The sequence below is a fragment of the Haemaphysalis longicornis genome, unplaced genomic scaffold (genome assembly GCF_048455015.1).
Source record: "Haemaphysalis longicornis isolate Haplotype H1 unplaced genomic scaffold, Haemaphysalis longicornis Haplotype H1 scaffold_888, whole genome shotgun sequence".
In the NCBI taxonomy this organism is placed as follows: Eukaryota; Metazoa; Arthropoda; class Arachnida; order Ixodida; family Ixodidae; genus Haemaphysalis; species Haemaphysalis longicornis.
The window spans coordinates 1-17,438 of record NW_027526458.1 but is presented as its reverse complement, the minus strand read 5'-3'; the positions used below and the strand labels follow the sequence as shown (position 1 = coordinate 17,438).

Genomic DNA, 17,438 nt, shown 5'->3' with positions numbered 1-17,438 from the left:
TGCTGATCCATCTGCGCCTTGCACCCCTCTCTTGATCCGTTAAAATAAACCCCTCTCGGCCGCCACACGAGAAGGCTACACTACTTTGACAGAAAAGATTACCCTACTTCATTCGTTGTCGTCGTCGTTGTGTTGTTGCTGTCCTTCTTCTTATTCTTATTATTAGCATCATCATCATCACCGTCATTATGACGGTATCCCGCAGGGCCATCGCTATGCTATTAGTATTTAATATTCCAGTTATTTGCATAATGAAACGATATTAAGTGCGAATGCACTTCTTAAGCGAGCCTGAATCGTCCGCCGCCGTAGTCCGCATAGCAACAGCTGCGGGTGCGCGCGCTCCTCGTCTCCCCTAGCAACGGGGGGAGATGGGCGCGCGCTGCCTGGCCGCGTCCCCATGGCTCATTCTTGTTGTTGTTCCTGCTGACATGGCACATACACACGTGGGGGATTGGTCAGGAATCGGGCGTGAGAAGGGCTAATGCACCCGCTTAAAGGAGTACTGACACGAAATTTCAAAGCTGAGATCCGCTCTAGCAATCAAGTACAACGACAACACAAATAGGTGTCTGTGAATAAATGCATCTTTCTTTCTTTGTAGTTGTGTGTGTGTGTGTGATCTCTCTTTCGCGAACATTACCGAACCGCGCAAATTCAACTCGTGCATTCGCACTTTCACATTCTTCCCCTCGGGGAAATGCGGGGAATTTTTTTACGCGTTCCAGTCAGGATAGAGTCACCGTGCGATGCCCGACTGCAGTGTATTCTTAAGGCACTGCTCTAAGACTTTTGCTCACGCAATATTTTTTTGCATTTGTGTAATTGTTGCATCTACTGTGTGCTCATTCTGTATGCAGGGCTGTGTAAAGAGATACTCTTTTCTTATTCGCGCCCAAAGTTTTCACTTGCGCTTGCAATAAGCGCTTCCAAAGCACGTAATAAATCCTAAGCGATCGATCAGTAGATAGATAATTGAACTTATCTACCGTGGCAGTCCGAGGAACTGAACAGCGCAAACTGGCAAAGAGAAAACCTAAATAGAAGACATAATTTCCTGTAAAGAAAGGTTAAGGAAAACCTATCTACACATAATCACCCTTTTAGAGTGGCGACCGCACACAATTTCATCTCTACGATAACACCGGTCAGGTCCTCGTGCGAGTGTTCGGGGACGCATAACGCACCTCCACGGTGGTATCGCTCGAGCGAACTCCCATATCTCTCGCCGCCACAGTTTCTCCCACGAGCGGCGGTATAGTTACCTCGCGCCTTCGGGTCTCTGGGGTGCGTTCAAGAACATCGCGACATTGGGCGCGTCGTTATCGCTCCAATCCTCGCAACGTCAAACTGCTGCCAATGGCCGATCAGCACCGCAGATCTTAACAGTTGGATCCCTCTCATGCGACGGCGATACATCTTTTGCGCAGAAGCGTCGCGGTGTAACGCGAGCGGGGGCCTAGCGGTTTCCCCGAGGCCGCGACAGGATAATGGTGCATCATCCTCTGGGCACGGCAGAGCAGCACCGGCAATGCATTCCCCATGCACGCCACAAGGAAAAGTTTACGTAACGCCTGATCCGGCTTTGCCGGCGCTAAAGACGCACACGCCCCGCGCGACGCGACATTGAACCCACCTCCGCACAAGTGAAAGTACGAAGTGAACGACGGCGGAGAATTGCTTCGCGCGCGCTCTCATTTCCCGGTCGTTCCAGTTGTGAGCATAGCTGTTTCTCGCCACCTTTTTGTCTGCCGCACCGCAGTTATCGTGTTCAGTGGAGTGCTCCAAAAAAGCTCGAATATGGTGCCTCGGCTACCACAGGCATCTATGAGCTGAGCGCTGTAGAATAAGCAACATTTGAGTTCCATGAGAACCTAGAGGCCAACGCGCAGACGTTCTGCGTAACCGCCTCATTCTTGTGCACCAGTTTATATCGAGGGGTGAACCAAATTAAACGAAGCAAGCGAGCACTGGGGCGAAGCCGGAATGCACAGTTAGCACGCTTGTCACGGGGCGCTGAAAGTAAGGCTCCGCCTAAGTTTCGCACAATAATGGGTTGTTCAAAATAAAATAAAAAAGGAAATGTTAAAAATAGGGATCTTACGCATCGGAGATGTACACTTGGTGTAAGAGGCGCGCCGCAGCGAGGGGTTGAATTAATGTCACCTGGGGTTTTAACGTGTTTAACTCGGTTTATAAGGTTTTAACTCGGATTTTAACCTATAAAACGGCACTAAACGCTTTCCTGGATACCTGACATGGAAACAATTAAACGCCACGAAATGCACGCGCTGTATAAGAAGGCCTCAATCGAAGGTGCCATTTTTTTTTTTTTTTTACAGTAGTCCAGAAGTGCGTTGCTATCAGCGTGTAACATCTTGAGCGGCCATAAAACATGCTTTGCTATGAAACACTGAGGCGTCTTCCGATTCTGCTCTGAGAGGCTTCGCATATGTACAACAGCGCGTGCACACATACAAGCATTCTTCGAGAGTAAGGAGCGGAATATTTCCGGAGACCAAGAAACGGCGGCACGACCACAAAAGGCGAAGGCGATAACGAGCTTAAAAGCAGCAGCCGCGCGAGGCCACTACAGCAAGCCAGTATGACCCTGCAGCCTGATAGCAGCGGTATTCCGCCGCTAATTGCAAGCGGCCTGCTGGGAGCGCGAACAGGTTGCAGAAAAGTGACGCACACTACTTAGCCACGCACTGTGATTAGCATAGCCGCGATGTCTTTCCGCGCGTACTTATTTTGTTGTTTGTTGTTGTTGCACGCGAATGCAACAAAGTACATTTCAGGCGTGACCGAGATGGGTAACAGAGAAAAGAGGGGTGTGTGGTCCATCACGGAAGCCTTGAGGTATACCGCACGTGTCAAATGCTAACAGTCACTCTGTAACGGCGAAGACATCGACGGCTGCACCTAATGAGTGTGCAGGCGATTCGCGGCTAATTAAAGCCCGCCGGAGGAAGTCGGGTGGTGAAGGCAGCGGTGGCATTGCAACAAGCTCGTCGTGGACGGATGCCCATCCCGTAATGTTTGGATCCCGATACCGAAAGCCACGTCGCTTTGGTCCGTCAGATCCAGGACAGAATGTTCGACCGCCCAGTTCAGTCAAGACGCCGAAACAATTACCCGCCCAGCACCCATTTTGTGCAAACTGAAACAGGTTGTAATGTTTTTCTTAACTAATTAATAAATGGGCCTACGCTCCAAAACGTTTTTCGCGTCTTGTGATCGCAACCAGGAGCACAAGTGCTCCCCAAATAATTCCGCAATATCGAGCAACTAAAAATTTTCGGCATTTATTGGCGCCCACATATGGCTGCTTCTGGGTTCTGCGGCCTGTGGTTCGCCCAGCATATTCCAATTTAATTTCCCTGATTTGCTAACGACCATTCCCCAGTGTTTTGTCTCCCCCTCACGTTCAACGCCAGAACGACATCCGGCGACCTGAAAACTATGACAGCATTCTGTGAAGCTTGAAAGGCGAACGGGGATCTCACTGCAGAAAAAAAAAATTTCATGCTGACAGCTCAGCACTGCAGTCAGTCCCTTTGGTGCCTACGAATTGTGACGAGCAAACACGTACGTTTGGTCGGATTTACTGCTTCAGAATACATTAAATAACGGTGGCAATAAATGTCCCATGTAAACATGTCTACAAACACCCTCTATCGCTGACATCGTTTTACAGGTAAAATAGGTGAACACGTGGAAGGCAACAGGACAAGCGCTAGTCCTATCCGCCTTTCAAGTGTTCGTTTACTTCAACGCTAAAACTATGTCGTCAAGTGTTCACCAACGCTCCCAGCAACAGGTTAATTATTTTTTCAAACGTGTATCATGCACTTAAGCCACTCGAGTCAGAACACTGCTAAGGTAAAAATTTTCTTTTATGATGCAATGAATGATGGCTATGCTATAAGTAGCACGAATTTACCCACAGCGTTGGAGCCGTTAAAAAAAACGCATAAAGTGAAGTCGCACTCTGAGCGCGCCAGAATCGCTCAGGTAAAGACTTGGCAGCAAATAAGTTAGGCGGTAAGTATGTAGGTGTTAACTGCAGCTGGCAGGCGTACAGGAGAAACACATGTACAGCGATTTTATTTGGTTTTACCATCGAACGCGCAGACGGGTCTGCTACTTCCTAACGTAAGCTCGTCGTCCACCGAATTCCACTGGTACAGTCACACGTTTGTACGCCGACAACAGATGTATAATGTTCGAGTTCTGCTTTCTGCTGCACAGCAGCTGACTGCGCTTTCATTTTATGTGTTCGTAAGTTGGATGTGGACATACAACACACACCAGCCAATGCGACGAGTGGTCGTGCCGCGACTTTCTACGACTCGCGTTTGAAATCACCGCAAAGAGTTTTTCGGCTTATCATGTATTCTTACAAACCCGTCAGCCCCAGAAGAAACATGACAGCAACGTGAGACGATTAATTAATTCTCGAAGACTGAGAGACGCGGTATGGAGAAACAATCTGTGCAACTCAACGCTAAGCCCCCTCCCCCCTAAGAATAAAAAAACAATTGCCTATTAGTGGTTACAAAAAAAATGAAAAGGTCTCGTCTTTTTTTTTTCTTTTTGAAGCAACCTTTGTCACGGTGTGTTTTGCACGTAAGGTAAACTATGTTTTGGGGCGAAAAAACTTCACGTCTGCTGGCCTCCACATCGTCGTTATTTTTCTCAGCTGTTCTTACGGAAACCGCTTGTACAGAAGAAATAATGAAGAGGGGACGAAAAAATACGAGTCACTAAAGCGCCATGCTCCGAGAATAATAATAATAATAATAATAATAATAATAATAATAATAATAATAATAATAATAATAATAATAATAATAATAATAATAATGATAAAGATAAAGGGCGCTGCATTATGATTGTACAAAACACGTAGAGCTTCGACACACGCAAGCCAAACCGGGAAGCAAAAGAGCATCGAATGGTATACACGAAGCAAAATACGCGGTCTAACCTCGGTAAACGTATCGACATGGTGGCTGCGTTGTTCCCGCTGCTGGCCGGCTTCTGAACTGCGAAACAAGTTCAGCAGCGACTGTCGGGAAAGCGTCCCTACAAAGTTACAGCGGTCCTCCCGGCCTGGCACCCTCCAGGGGCGCCCCTCCAGCAGCGAAAGGCACCGCCGTTCAGCAGTTTCCCTTCACGACACAGGTGCGCGCACACGTTCACTGCAGAGCACAGGCCGCACGGGCAACGAGCACCGCTCTTCTCAGCGCCGTGCAAGACGGCTCGGCGAGAATCGGTCGTCCGCCACGGGCAATCACAAATCCACCAACGCGCGAGGTGGCGATAAGGAGAGCCGCACGCACGAGGGGGGCACCCACAACACTGCACCGGGGCAGAGGCGGCGATCCGGAGGATAGCGCTGGATGCTCCGAGGCGGCGGGGAAGACCCAAGTTTATGCGACGGGGCGTCGCGCTGCGCGACTCGGAAGGTCTGGGCGCGACGATGTCGTCCGCGCGGTGGCGAGGTGAGCGTTACGCTAAGCGAGGTTCGCGTGCCTCCGGGCGGAGGAATTAAAGCGCTCCCTCTCTCGCGCGGGGGGAATAGAAGAGGGACGACGCCAGGCGGGGAGCGGAGTGTCTCCATCATCCTCTCGCTGCTCCCCCTCCCCCTCCTCTTCTCCGCCCGCGGAGCCGCACCAGCCGAGCGGTGGCAGTGAAAGGCTCGTTCTTGGCGAGCTGTCGTCGTCGTTGGGCAATCACTGGCCCCGGTGACAACGGCTGCAGTCGCCGGCGACCCGAGGCACTCACTGCTCGACGCCAATGGTGCGTGTGATGCCCGTCTCCGGCAGGCGTGGGCGCCGCCCGGACTGGCGTCGACACTGCGTGCTCTACTGGGACCGCCGGGGGGACAACGACAGAGACTTGACGACTGCGGCCGACGAGCGGGGGTTGTTGCATGCGCTTTGGCAGGACAAACAATCTGCAGATTGCGTCGGAACACGGCTATCGCAATGATGACGTGCGTGGGAACGACGGAAGGAAAAGGACGATACATGCCCTTAGGTGAGCCGATAAAGGCGTCTACAGGCGGAGGCGGAAGTACGAGAAGGAAGAGAATACGAAACGAATAAACATAACGGTCACGTGAACGGTTCCCTCAACACTTATCCACGTGTGTGTAAGTGACTTAACTTCATTATCAATTCAAAATCATGTCCTACAGCTCTCTCTCTCTCTCTCTCTCTCTCTCTCTCTCTCTCTCTCTCTCTCTCTCTCTCTCTCTCTCATGCCTTCATCCATCGATCCGTCATTCTGAGATTCCATATATTCGGCCTACCTAACCTTATATATATATATATATATATATATATATATATATATATATATATATATATATATATATATATATATATGGCCGATTCGTATGGATGCCAGAAAGGGTGACCTAATTACAGCTTTGCACCTGATCGCGCTGGCAGAGAAGGTGTTATTCGCTAAACGTAGTGTCCAGATGTGCACTTCCGGTGGCTATAGTCTCCCGCATCACAGGTCAATCGCTTACCTGCAGCGTTAATTTTAGCTTAACTGCAGCATTACGCAAGCACGGGATTAGCCAGGAGGGTTCGCCGGCACACTTACGGCTGTGGCAATTCACTTAAATCGCTTCCACGCGGATATCCGGTGGATACCAACCGACACTGACCGGATAATGTGCGACAATTTCTGAAGTAGAGCTGTTGGACCACAGAATCGAAGCACTGGCGATTGTTGTTATAGGATCGCGAGGATGATAGATGCGCTACCTGCTAGCCTTCTTTCCCTTTCATTACCATTGTCATGTAATACATACGAAAAGGAAAAAACATAACATTGAACGTCGAGAGCGGATACCGGCACGCCATGCGGTCAAACTGGAACAAGCGAACGCAGCCGATAGTGGAATCAGCGGCGCGGGAAGACCCGAAGAGAGACGACCTCTCCTCGTTCGATCGAGCCCTTCCAGCGCAGGTTCATCGATTTCTCCACAAGTGCTACGAATGGCTTGACCGCGAAGGACGCAAATCCATTCCGATCCGGTGGAAAAGACGCTGCCTACGCGTTCGGCAGCCGGATTAGCGACTGTAAGTTTTCGAAGCTCCCAGCATCAAGGTCTCGCGTTCTGAAGACGGAGAGCCGCTACTGTACTTCATTCCCATGCAGAAGGATGTCGTTATTTTCGCACTGAATATCCGCATGATGCTCCAGGCACTACTCTTGCTCAGAGGAATGCAAAGGCCTGCAAAATTTTCAAACTCACTAAAAATTAAAAGAAAACGAACTCGTTGCTTTCCTATATTGAAAAAAAAACATTTATAAGCGAAAATTATTCGGCAAAACGAGATCGGTAAAACGAAAAGAAGTCTAGACCAGCTTCCTTTAAAAGCGCGAGAGTAACTGATTGATCGATTTGATTGATTGTGGGGTTTAACGCGCCGACGCAACGCAGGCGAAGAGGCACGCCGTAGTGGAGGGCTCCGAATTAATTTTTACTACATGGGGATCTTTAACGTGTTCCGAAATCTCGTACACACGGGCGTTTTTGCTTTTCGACTCTATCAGAAAAGCGGCCGCCGCGGCCGGGAGTCGAACCCGCGTCCTCGTGCTCAGCAGCACAATGCCTTAGCCACTGAGCCACCGCGGCGGGTGAGCGTAATATTTAAGCAGCAGTTAGAGCTTGGTAGCAGCCCTGGACGGACATGTAAATTATTATCGGATCATCAAAATGCTTTGGGGCATCAAGGAACCATGCCCGTGTTAGGCATCACTCCACTGTGACATTTCACGCAAAGCTCTATCCTTGAACTTCGTCCAGGTGGAAAGTTTCTGACAACCTCCTCCTCCACCACCTCTTCAATTGCTCAAATAAGACGCACGGTATAAATCAAGCGCTGCGGCGGAACCCGGCCTTCTTGAATGATCAACGAGCACGCAGCGAAAGGGTTACTCTGAGAAATGAGAGACAGAAATTGCTAAGCAGTGAATCACTGCGTACACCAGTGCAGTGCGTACACAGCCGACGGAGAAGGAAATGTGCGCACAGGCATGCCCCAAAGTCAGGTCTCATTTCACGGCGCCTATTATTGGCTCCGAACTCAAAACCTTGGAGAGAGCATTTCGCAATACTTCGCTACTCGCGAGCCCAGCTTTGAAGACACTCAACACAAATAACAAGGCACACGCAAACTTTGCAAAGCGATCACGTCTTTGATGAACAAAGCTACAAGTCCTGATTCGACCAGAGAGAGAGAGAGAATCGCATAATCCTGCGAAACACGACTCGCGCGGCGCACGGTGTACGCATTCAACGCTTCGCAAGAGCCTTCAGGTATTCATCATGTATGAAGGTGGAAACGCGCTAAAGTATACATCGCGGGGACTTGTAGAGGCCAAATGGGTGGGAACAGTGTGGCCCTTTCATCAACGGCCGCCATTCGCGTTGCAGCCGGAGAAGAAAAACACGTTGAGAGATGGGTCCGACCAGCGCTAGACGGGTGTAGCATACTGGCAGAAGGGCATATTGTTCGCCCTTCTATTAATAGGTAACCCCCCCCCCCCCCTTAAATACTCACAAAAAATATAGATAGGGGCGCGGTTGGTTAGAACGCCTCGAACGCGTGTATGTGTGACCCGTCGGACCCCTTACAAAAATGATTGTTGAGTTTCATAAGAAATTTTGTTGAATTCACTCAACAAACATTGTTGAGTATCCAAAGAATTTCTGTTGAGATTGTGTTGAGGATTTGTTGAGTTTTTCAGGAAAAGTGGCCACCGTGGTTTCATTGATTTTCCGTTGAATTTCTTACGTCGAATTCCTATTGAGTTTCTGTTGCCTTTCCGTTGAGTCTCCACTGAATTTTTTATTGATATTTTGTCGAGGTTTTTATGAGTGCCCAATGTGTTTCTGTTGATATTTTGTTGAGATTTTTACGAGTGCCGCATGCGTTTCTGATGATATTTTGTTGAGATTTTTACGAGTGCCCCATGCGTTTCTGTTGATATGTTGTTGAGTTTTACACGAATGCTCAATGTGTTTCTGCTGCGATTACTTTCAAAGGTTTTTGCGATCATTGTAGGTTGAACAAGAATCTACATTTTATCGCACCACCAATACACGAGTTTATGGTGTGGCAGTAGTGTATGTCATGTGATTAAAAATTCTGCCTCATGCAGACATGCAAAAAGAAAAACAAGGTGTTCAGCGTGCACTTTTTACTTTATTTCCCGATTCAAAAGCGATGATAGGTTATTTTTTATGTAACTGGCGCTCACACCTGGAAACTTCTGGCCCGTGTAGCCTGCAAGAGATAGAATGAATTTATGATTTACTATAAAAAATGAAAACGTGTTCAGCAAGTTCGCAGAATTAGTAATAAAAGTGTGCAAAAATAGACACTTTCCCAAAAAGCATAAAAGGGATGCACTGATCTCACTGTGCACATGAAGAAAAACGGGTGATTAGCTACAAGTTGACAAAGATGACAGCTTTGTTCTTGGAACTCTAAATGCAAATCATGTGCACTCACCGACCACAGCCTTCACCCGCACCTGGTCCAACCCTGGCTTTGTAGGAGCGTCGCCCTGGGCTTTGCCTTTCCCTCCAAAGAGAGTTTCCCCTTGAGCTCCTCCGGAGTGAAGACATGGCGCAAAAGAGCCGTGGCAAATTTGCCAGGGCCACTCGCACACGCATGCACCAGTTGATCCAGGTACCCCTTCTCAATTAGCACACCGCCCCCAATGTCAACCTGCGAGCAGAAAATAAAACCGAAACAGTTGAACCAACATGAACTCCAGGATCGAGACAATGAAGAGTTTGAGTACCCATGAACAATTTCTCAGAATATTACGGTAATTCATTTACAGATTTTGGCATTGATCCACTAAACATTCTTTTCGAATAGATTTAATCTAAATGTATATTTTTAGTTTTTATGGGTGAACATGCATACCTCAACATGCTTTCGGCTTGTTTAAACAAGCGTTTCAAGAATCATTAAAGTGTTTGCCAAGTGCCCACTGCAGTACACCGTGGGTGTATTGCTTTGTGGTAGAAAGGCAAAAAAAAACCATTTGGGTGCTGTTAGGTCAATCTGGATGAAAGGTTATGTGGCTAAAATAGTCAGATGGCTGTAATGCACACAAAGTAGGCAGTACGATGACTTGCCCTGACTCATGCAACTATCCATAAAAAACTGACCTTTTTTTAGCACCCAATTCAGCAAAATAAAATGAGCAGACTGTTATTGATTTTTTAAATTATTTAAATTGAAAAGAGTGAACCCTAGTTACAACTAGGCCAATTTGCTCCTTCATTTTTTCATTGGCTAGCAGTGCACGAGGGTCATACGCGAAATGTGGTTTGCGGCGTGGTGCTAGCAGGAACTTTTTGTGTGGCTGGTGTTCTTTCTGCAGGATTGTGGGTTTGCGAATGCCTTGTCGTAAGGAGTACCCAGCATTGTTTTTGGTTCGAAATTCCGCACTGCGCTGTTCACGCCTCCTACAACCACAGACACGAAGCAGGCTGCACGACGAATGCTAGCACAGCGAGTTTTTTTTTTCTCTTGAAGCAAATGCTAGGGCAGTGCTTGAAGATGGTCTAACTTGGCGTGACAATTGGACAGGTGTGGACAGCGGCTCAGATAAGATAATTTTGCACTGTCTGTGTCATCTCCGCGCGCTGATTGCCTTATTTTTTTTTTCATTGCTTCAAATGACTGTGGCTCGAATAAGGAAAATTTATGCACTTAAAGCTGCAACGATATTTCATGTGGTGGTGGTGTGTGATAAGAGGCACTGTTTTTACTGTGCCCCCCCAGGCATGCTTCGCACTTCTTGAGGAGTACGAGAGTTTGAGAGGTGCTCTAGTGACAGTGTTCTGGTATGTTGAGCGCATGACCATCCTCCACCTGAGCTTCCAATGCTGAGCGATTATGCACAGGATCTGGGTGGAAACGACTGCGAGGTAAGAGTGCAATAAAATTACATACAGTGGCGGTGACAGAGATTCCACCTGGGGGACAAAGATTTTCAAGTGTTTTCTTTTCAATGTAGATGAAGCATAAATTATAATTGATTGATTCTCGGGTTTAATGCACCAACGCTACACAGACTGTGAGGTGAGCCATAGTAGAGGGCTCCGTATTAATTTTGACAACCTGCGCATCTTTACATGCGCCGAAATCTCGACCACATGGGCATATTTTGCAGCAGACATGATAGACAAGAATTTCCATCCTGCACTGGGTGCCACCAATTCTTTCGGACTGCGGGGCGAGCAGACGACGCTGAGTCCCACGCTGTTGCTCCGTGCCATGCGTGAATATCAGACGCCCCGAACGGCATCGAAAATCGGCGTCATTTATTTGGCATTTCAGCAGCAACAAGTTTAGCAGTGCCTAAGGAGAACGTCTAATTCTTCCAAGAGGTGTCCCGTTTGCCCATCAATTCTGTTCCTAACCCGCTAAGGTGGCGGGCCAGGCATTGCTTGACAGGCATTGCCTGTAAGGCCACGTTTCGTCCTGCCAGCAGGACGCCTGACCTTTTTATCCTCAATTGATGTTTATTTTCGGAATTCTGGGAAAATTGCCGTCATTGCCTTTTACTTGGCGATGTTCAGAAGCTACTTGTCCGGGCAGGCGTGATTACGTCGTTACTGGCTGCACCAACAATCAGCGTAAGCGCAAAGTGCTCATGCAAGAACTGTGCGAAGTGCACCATGACAAAACAAGTGTCTGCATGTGCGGAGTCTATTGGCTGCACAAATTTCCTGCGTCGCTTGAGTGTCACCGTAAATGGGTCGTCGCGCTAAATCGCAGACTTAGAGCCTGGCAAATTTGCCAGAATGAGCCCGGTGGTACGCTGCTTTTGGAAGCGCTGTTTAATCACCCGCATGCTCAATCCTTATCGCACGTTTCTGTTCTTTGGAGGTATGTTTGGTCCGTTTCATCGATGGGAAGCCATCGAAAATCAATCAGACACTTATGCTGCAGCTTGGGTACGCGAAAAATTCTCATGTAACCCTTGTGAAAACCGTACTGATATTCGAATGTGATATTATAAATAATTAGCAACTTGAGAGTGGATGAAATGTTCCCTGACCTAGCGTATGGTGCTTGTTAGGAAAATTTAATGCTGAAGTACCGTCCCTGATTTAAAGACTGGTGCTACCTCGGCTATCCTCCAATCACTGAGAATAGTGCCTGTCATGAGAGACTGCGAAAAATGTGCCGACAAAATCTACAGACTGCGGTATGTACTTTTCGGTATAGTGTGATTAATAACAGTATGATCTGAAGTAGATAATATTGTAAGCTTACTTAAAATGGAAAGTAGCTCCACACCAGTTTGTATTGCAAATTCAAAACCATATCGAAAATCCTAAATGTTTGCTTGGCTTGATTACATACGGATACTTGCTTCAAAGTCAGTTCAATTTCTATTCTTGCACTTTAGCCATTGGCCCCAGATTCGCTTCAATATCCCTGCTAAGCAATGACACACTCAAAATGCACAACACTGCTTCATGAAACTGTTTCAAATAACCAGGGGCTAGAGCACTGCTAACAGGTATACATTATGACAGGTTCCAACATGAAATAACTAACCTGAAAGTACATAATCAGTGGGTGCACTGATGTGGCAGCGGTGCCTGGACCGATGCGTTGAGCAAATGCGCTGGCTTCTGAACGGGTGGTCCAAGCGGCCAGATGATGGATGCAGGATCGACTATTCCTGGCGGCAAAGCGTACCCAGCACCAAGGAAAGGCCAGGCAGTACTTGGGTACAGCAGGTGCAGTGTCAGTTGGCCACGGAGGGCCCTGGCAAAGCCTTTGAAATTGGACTGAAAGCCAGCCAGCCAACCCGGACAGCCAGCAGCAGCACCTGAAAGTGCATAATCTGTGAGTGTGGTGGCACTTGATGAAATACAAGGAAAGCACACACAAACCACGAATGCTTACATTAAGCAGATTATTAATCGTTAATGAGTAACCTCCAAGGCCCTAATAAGAACATTCCCGCAACACCCAAACTGAAATTTAGGTCACAGTAATGTATTTATTAGGCACGCAGGTTCTGTGAGTGGGGTATGCCTGATATATGCAAAGCTCACTGCTATGCTAATTTGCATGGAACGCTTGCTAGCAGCCCATATGCATCCCTAGCTTTCAATCGGAACTGGTGAGTACTAGTTGAGGCTCCTCCATTTCAATGCCTGGCTTGCCTTTGCGAGTTCGATTCTCCAATATAAATAGAGTTGAGTGGGCAGGCGCCCCTGCGAGACCACGCGCGCGCATTTCACCTTCAATTTCCAAGTATGCGAATGTGAGCTTCACGAGTACGGCACGCATACCACGACGCATATCGCGGCCCGAACACCACGAGACGGGTCGCGACGGCGGCAGACGGTCTCGCGAGCGTAATAGCTGCGAAGCGCACTGCACGGAATTAACAGTCGCCGCAAAGGCACTGTTTGAGAGACACATAACAAACAAACGCCCAGGTGTTTAAGAGCCTTGCGTGATGTCAAATAATTAGCTGCCGCGTTCTACTGCGCGAGCATCGCAACAAAGGTCTAGCTTCAGCGTAAATTGATGCTGACGGCTGCGGAAACGGTAGACTGGTAAATCCAAGGCGCCAAACAAGTATAGGCTCTGAGAGCAAATGAGATGGGGGTCTGCCGAATTACTGGCCCATAAGCACCAGAACTCGTTCCGAACAAGAACCGTTGCAAGAACAGAAAAACAAAAAATGCGTACTCACCCCAGCAGAAACGACGTTTCCCGCCTAAAATCCTTCTTCACGCTCGTCTTCCCCTTCAAGGACACCACACACTTTGTTGTTCGGACGCAATGACATCCACCTTTGACGCGCGATGATCGTTGAGGCGATGATCGTTCTTCCCGTTCCCGCGTGTTCAACACACGCGTTTTATAACTATGATTTAAGCTTGAAATAGATAAAACTGCACAAATCGCCCCAGCAACCACTCCGCACAAAACCAACTACAGTGGCTAAAAACAACTCCACAAACACACAAAAGGGAGTGATAGTTGCCAGACTGCAATAGCAGCATTTCTAAGTTTGACGAAAATTGTGTTATTGGTAATTAACTTCCTGCTTTCAAAGTCTTAAAAGTGTTTATAACTGAAATTTGAGGTTTTAAACGCAAAAGTGAATAAAAGTAAAATAACTGACATATATTTAAATTGTAAAGAAGTTTTAAAGTTAGTTTTGGTTTTGTTTTCACCGCGGGTTTCTCTACAGAGGAGGTGCGAGAAAACGAACTACTTTGGGTTTAGGAAGAGGGTGGCAAACGTCGGTGTGATTGAAAGCAAGGAACAGGCGCTTACTCTGGTTTTAAAAAAGAAGAGGTAATAAAACCTTCACCGGAAAAAAAAAAAAAAAAAAACCGGCCGACGAGGATTCGAACAATGGACCCTCAACATAGTAATCGAAGGCATAACCACTCGGCCATATCGGCGGGACTTCAGCGGGCGACTAAAATAAGTGTATAACTACGTAAGCCGGCAATGAAAATTGTCGTTTGTGTCTAGTAAATGCTGCATTTTTGGAATTCTGGCAGTTCTAACGCTTGTTTCTCACGCACCGATCTTGCAGACGAGGTCACATTGTTAGTACTCCGAGCGATTGAGCCGGAGCTCCCTTATTTGACTCAAGCAAAGCTATCGCAGGTCACCCGCGATCTTTTCTTCGCAAGCCACGGTAGCCACGAAGGAAATGGCATGCGCCGTTGGAATTGTGGCGTCGGTAACGCTTGTTTGTCACGCACCGATCTTGCAGACAAGCAACATCGCGCTAAAACTACAAGCGATGTCACTCCTGGCATGTCAGGCGCATACAGCAGCGAAAACCTCTGAGTTTGTAACAAGTTGGGGATAATGCAAGGCAATATTAAAGAGACCGAAGCATGCGGTGGCGGCGACGTAATAAGTGCAGCAAACAGGTACTGTGGGCGGCAGCGACGAGCGAAAAAGATGTAACATGGGCCGCCCCCGCCGGCCTGCGCAGAAATGGAAACACGCAATCGAAAAAAAACTGTCCGGCCGATTCAGTTTGTTGTTGACGAAGAGCAACCGAGGCTTCAGCAACAAACGATTGTGCTTGCCGTGGTATGAGTCAAAGCATATCTTGACATCGTTATGCTATCGTCCGTCTAGAAGGGAAAAATCAAAACGCAAACGTTTACGTCTAGCGTCTATACCAGATATAAGGCAGTTTTAGCATATCGTTACCGTGTTTGCGTTACCGTTTACCGTGTTACCGGAAGCGCTGGCGACGGTGAAGCCTGTGCCGGTAAGTTACCGTTCGCGGTAACTCTCGCGCTGCGAAGCCTACTCTCGCAAATACGGTAAACGGTAACGTAAACACGGTAACGATATGCTAAAACTGCCTATAGACGCTGCTGTTTAATGATATCTGGAGACAAATTTTTAGCTGGTGGTGAAGCAGCGGATATTTTGTAGTGTGGACAAGTGAATTTTATGGGTTAACTGAATGGCTGAAATTGAAATATGCACTCTAGAAACATTGATAAAACAACAGTATAAACAAGAATTTGAATTTTGTTCGATCACACTGAAAGTGCAAGTTATCAGAGTTTGTACTGTACTTTACCTTGTGCTGTATCTTGTACTTTGCATGCTTCCAATGCTTCAAGGCAGAACATATATTGTCTGCGAGATGTTACACAAAGCATCAGACATGACGCGCTGATTTGTGCGATATGTGACATGTTGTAAGAATACCTTGAAGACATATTGCAGAACGTCTAGGACTCATCGTTGAAATCTTTATATCATGAACATGTTGTTGATCTTCGACATGTTGTTTGACTCTTTACGATATTAGACCTATATCGACATCTAGTAGAAGTCCTTATCATTAAAGACATGTCGTTATACTTATTCGACAAGTCGTTGAAATCTTTGCGATATTGGACCTTCATGATGTTGAGGACAACGAAATGTCGTTGAATCCATAAGGTGTCGACAACATGCCGTAAAAGTTATGATTTTCGTTGAAATCTTTGTGATATTGAAGACATCTCGAAATCGTTATGATATCATGCATGTCGTATGGATATGTTGCCATATTTTCAGCTGGGATATACGTACCGGTACAAGAAAGCACTGAGAGTTGCATTGTGAAAGCTGGCTACCTGTACAAAATGCAACTTCCTTGAAAAATGCAACTTATTTAATACACTCACACTGCACGAAAATATGCAAAGATGCTGCCTAATGGACCTTTTTCCAGTACCGATCCTCCTAGCGGCCGCCACGCCGAACTAAAATTGGCAGCAATGCACGCCCACAAAAAGTGGAGCTTTCTTAGAACTCGTCCACCAAAAATACCCTGGTACTGTACCCCTTCCGCAGCAACCGGTCACCCGTGCCTTTCACGTGAATGTCACGGCAGCAGGCGTCGTTCCCGTGACTAATTTGCAGTGGTCGGTGCGCCCCGTTTTCTTTACTTTTTTTCATTGTTGTTACTCCCTCACTGGCTTGCATGTGCTTCCAGCGTGGCCAGCCTCAAATGTCTTTGTCCCTTTCCCTAGAAAGCCCTTTTTGTGTGCACTTACGAACCCACTTCAAGCTGTTGAAAGAGAAAAAATTAAAGCGCGCAGCGCTGGACAGCATAGCCTCTCCCCAAACAGAAAGCTGGGGGGCGCCCTTTGTTTATTTTGCCGGAGGCGCCTGCCAAGAATGGCGGACCGGCAGCCCGCGCATGCGCAGATCGCTACTGGAAAAAGGTCCATTAGGCTCATACATCCAGGACAGTGGGTATTAAAGTTTTAGTGCACGTGGCTGTCCATGTCGAAGAAGCATGCAGATAGTATTTGGCATCAGTTGCTGATGACTTGCCCACAAATAATCAGCATGAGTCACCGAAAATAACAACAAAAAGTCAACAAGAACTCCACAATAGAAAAATCATTGTGCGGACCACAACGAAAATTCCGTTGTGTTCTTAATGTGTAAACTCAATGAACATTGAGTTTCACAAATAATCACCATGAGTCACTGAAAATACAACAAAAAGTCAACAAGAACTCCACAACAGAAAAATCATTGTGCGGACCACAACGAAAATTCCGTTGTGTTCTCAATGTGTAAACTCAATGAACATTGAGTTTCACAAATAATCACCATGAGTCACTGAAAATACAACAAAAAGTCAACAAGAACTCCACAATAGAAAAATCATTGTGCGGACCACAACGAAAATTCCGTTGTGTTCTCAATGTGTAAACTCAATGAACATTGAGTTTCTGTTGATTTTCCGTTGAATCAATGAGAACTCAATGAAACGTCAACAGAAATTCAGAACCCATTTTTGTAAGGGTTAAGGAAAACACAGGGGATGCCGCAAATCACCGACGACGAGACGCTAAG

General features: G+C 47.1%; 1 long non-coding RNA gene across 1 annotated transcript; it reads right to left on the bottom strand.

The window, feature by feature from the left end:
* Positions 1 to 9,219: 9,219 nt before the first annotated feature.
* On the bottom strand, positions 9,220 to 14,047 carry LOC144151308 (uncharacterized). Its single transcript, XR_013318844.1, has 4 exons — positions 13,783 to 14,047; positions 12,627 to 12,903; positions 9,549 to 9,767; positions 9,220 to 9,320 (listed from the first exon to the last, which is right to left on the bottom strand). It is a non-coding gene; the product is annotated as an uncharacterized LOC144151308 (long non-coding RNA).
* Between the last annotated feature and the right edge of the window lie 3,391 nt (positions 14,048 to 17,438).